Genomic DNA, 2,918 nt, shown 5'->3' on the forward strand with positions numbered 1-2,918 from the left:
GTTCTCTGTATGCGTCTGTGGCTCTCTGTATGCGTCTGTGGGTCTCTGTGCGAGTCTATGCGTCTCTGTGCGAGTCTATGCGTCTCTGTGCGAGTCTGTGGCTCTCTGTATGAGTCTATGGCTCTATGTATGAGTTTGTGGGTCTCTGTGCGAGTCTATGCGTCTCTGTGCGAGTCTGTGGCTCTCTGTATGAGTCTATGGCTCTCTGTATGAGTTTGTGGGTTTCTGTGCGAGTCTGTATAACTTTATTTGGTGCGTCTTACAATCTGGACTGCTAGGAAGTGCCCAGGATGCATGGTGCGTGGTACGCACCCATTCTCTTTCTCGTACCAAGTGAAGTCCGGGGCAGGCTCCTCCTGGCCGTCTCCATCACGGTCGCCGTGATCGTTTTTGACTTTTATCTTCTTCGATTTCCTGACTTTTTTCTTTTCTAGGAAAAGTAAAAAGGACAAAGGGAACCAACCACGTGGGTTTGCGACGACGCGGGTTCGCCGACGTCGTTTCAAGCGACGTGCCAATTGGGAGCCTCCCTAGACGCTGAGAAGAGACGCGGCTGCCGCTGTCGCTGGGCTACTCGCGTAGCCGTCGGTCGGGCGTGCAAGCCGTGCAACTGCATCTGACCCGGGCGTAGAGCCGTAATCCTGCAACGCTCGCGTGAAAACCCCGCACCTCCCGTTAGCACGGTCGGCTTCGTATGGTGTGAAAGAAGTTCAACATACGGTACACACCCACAGCTACGATTCGCATGGGTGGCTTCGTATGGTGCGAAAGAAGCTCAACGTACACACATACATACACCGCACCTCCAATTATAACGGTTGGCCATGTACGGTGCGTAAGAAGTTCAGAATATACGGCACTGTAGCAAGGGCTGGTGGATTGCACGAATTCGTGAAGCTTCCTCTCCCCTTTCCTCTAGGCGTCATCAGGGTCTGATGGCAGCACAGCCAGTGGAATTGGACTTATCGTCATCAGTTTCCATCCATACGGGGATGGAGTATCATCACCCCCCCACCCCGGCTCGTGTGAGATTTTCTACGGGATTCTCCGGTTTCCTCCCACGGAGCGTTCAAATCAGTCACCGATGGAGCTGGCCAAGCATCCCAATGCGTAGGACCGCAGAGCTTGGACAAGCAAGGGTTTTGATCCACCCATCGAGTTTGTGGTGTCTCTCTCTCTCTTTCCTCGTGGTCGCGTGGATTTTTCTCTGGGTCCCAGAGAACGTGAGCAAGAGAGAGAGAGAGGTGTGGGGTGCCACAGTGGCTATGAGATGTTAACTACCTCGCCTGGTGTACATGAGGCACGTGGGTTCGATCCCAACCCAGATGCCTGCTGTATATTTGGAGTTTGCGTGTCTCTCTCTCTCCGTGGTAAGGCCCCACTGGGCTAGGTAGCTCTTTATTAGAAGCGACCTGGCTATCACAAATGATAGCTCAATTTAGTGAGCTTATCATCATCACGTGGAAATTCATAGCACCAGCAAAATACTCTAAACGTGTGACGTCAATTCTAAATGTGGAAAAAAATCCACGGGACCGGGGGGAGAGAGACACCGCAAAAATATACAGCAGGCGTCTGGGTTGGGATCGAACCCACGACCTCCTGTGTACCAGGGGAGGTAGTTAACATCTCGGCACCACGGTGCGTACCATGCACGGTGTGTATTGGGCGCGTCTTCAGGAGGACTGGAGTGGGGAAATTGGACCGCGAGGGGGCTGGAGTCCAGGCCTCGAGCCACGGCCCATGCCAACCCTACGCGGTGCCACCGCGGCGCTCCGCGACTCCTTACCCTGCGCCGCCTTCCCGTCCGGCGCTTCTTCCGTCTCCTTCTGCTCCGCCTCCTTCTCCTCGTCGTTCCGTCTCCGCCGCCTCTTCCTCGTCTTCTTCTCGGCGACCCCCGCACGAACCTCGCAGCCCCTAGGCGCAAAAATCCACCGGCGCGATGGAACGGTGCAAATGATTCACCCCCTCCGGCTGCAATGGCCGCAAGGGTGCAAGGGCCCTGTCGCAGTACCAGCAATAACAGCAGCACCAGCAGCAACAGCACCAGCAGCAGCACCAGCACCAGCAGCAGCAGCAACAGCACGCACGACGCTCATCGCCCTTCTCGCATGTGTGCGTGCTACGAAACCTGGCGACCCGAGTTCGATTCCCACTCGCGGCCAACACCAGTGACGACTGTCTGAACCGGCCCTGGGCCTCCCCTAGGTCGACTCAGCCTCAAATGAGTACCCTGCTGTGGTGTGCGTATACATCACCACTGGGTGTGGTGTTGGCTACTCACCCCACCTTGTGCCGTGCCGGCCTTCATAGGTGCAACTCGCCAACAGCACTTGCCCCAACAGTCTGTCAAAGGCTATACGGGGGATCTTTGTCTTTCGGGGTGGTCGGGGTGGGAGGTGGGGGGTGGGGGTCACGTGTCGCTCACCTTCCAGGAACCGTTTCCGAGGAGGCAGCGTCGTCATCACCACCCCCCGCGCCGACCGAGCCGCCCTCCGGAGCAAGCGGCTGATCCACGCCATCGCCGCTCGCCGCCTGTCCAGAGACGTCTCCATCTTTCCGTTTGCTCGTCTTCCTCCTCCTCTTCCTCTTCGCCGCCGGCGTTCCGGACGGAGCGGCGCTGCCAACTTCCGCCGCCGCCGCCGCCGCCGTTGCCTCCCTCGCGCCTCTCCGCCTCTCCCGCTTCGTCTTTTTCCCGCCGCCCTCGTCGCACGCTGGGTCCTCGCCGCCGTTGTCGCCGTCGTGCTCGACGCCGCTCAAACCACCCTCCTCCTCCTCCTCGTCGTCATCTGGGGCACGAGCGTCGGTGGCGAGAGGGGAGCTGTTACGTCACTGGGGGTGTGTTGTATGTGTAGTGACTCAACTCGGAGACAATAAGACTCGGAGGCACTTCTTTATTTAGCAAGCACCATTGGGAT

At 57.7% G+C, this 2,918-nt stretch overlaps 1 long non-coding RNA gene across 1 annotated transcript; it reads right to left on the bottom strand.

The window, feature by feature from the left end:
• Positions 1–312: 312 nt before the first annotated feature.
• Positions 313–2,660, bottom strand: LOC133355229 (uncharacterized). The gene is made up of 3 exons (XR_009756675.1): positions 2,429–2,660; positions 1,790–1,917; positions 313–430 (listed from the first exon to the last, which is right to left on the bottom strand). It is a non-coding gene; the product is annotated as an uncharacterized LOC133355229 (long non-coding RNA).
• Positions 2,661–2,918: the final 258 nt, after the last annotated feature.

Source organism: Lethenteron reissneri, chromosome 50 (genome assembly GCF_015708825.2).
Source record: "Lethenteron reissneri isolate LAM-NWPU_2019-01 chromosome 50, ASM1570882v1, whole genome shotgun sequence".
Lineage (NCBI taxonomy): Eukaryota > Metazoa > Chordata > Hyperoartia > Petromyzontiformes > Petromyzontidae > Lethenteron > Lethenteron reissneri.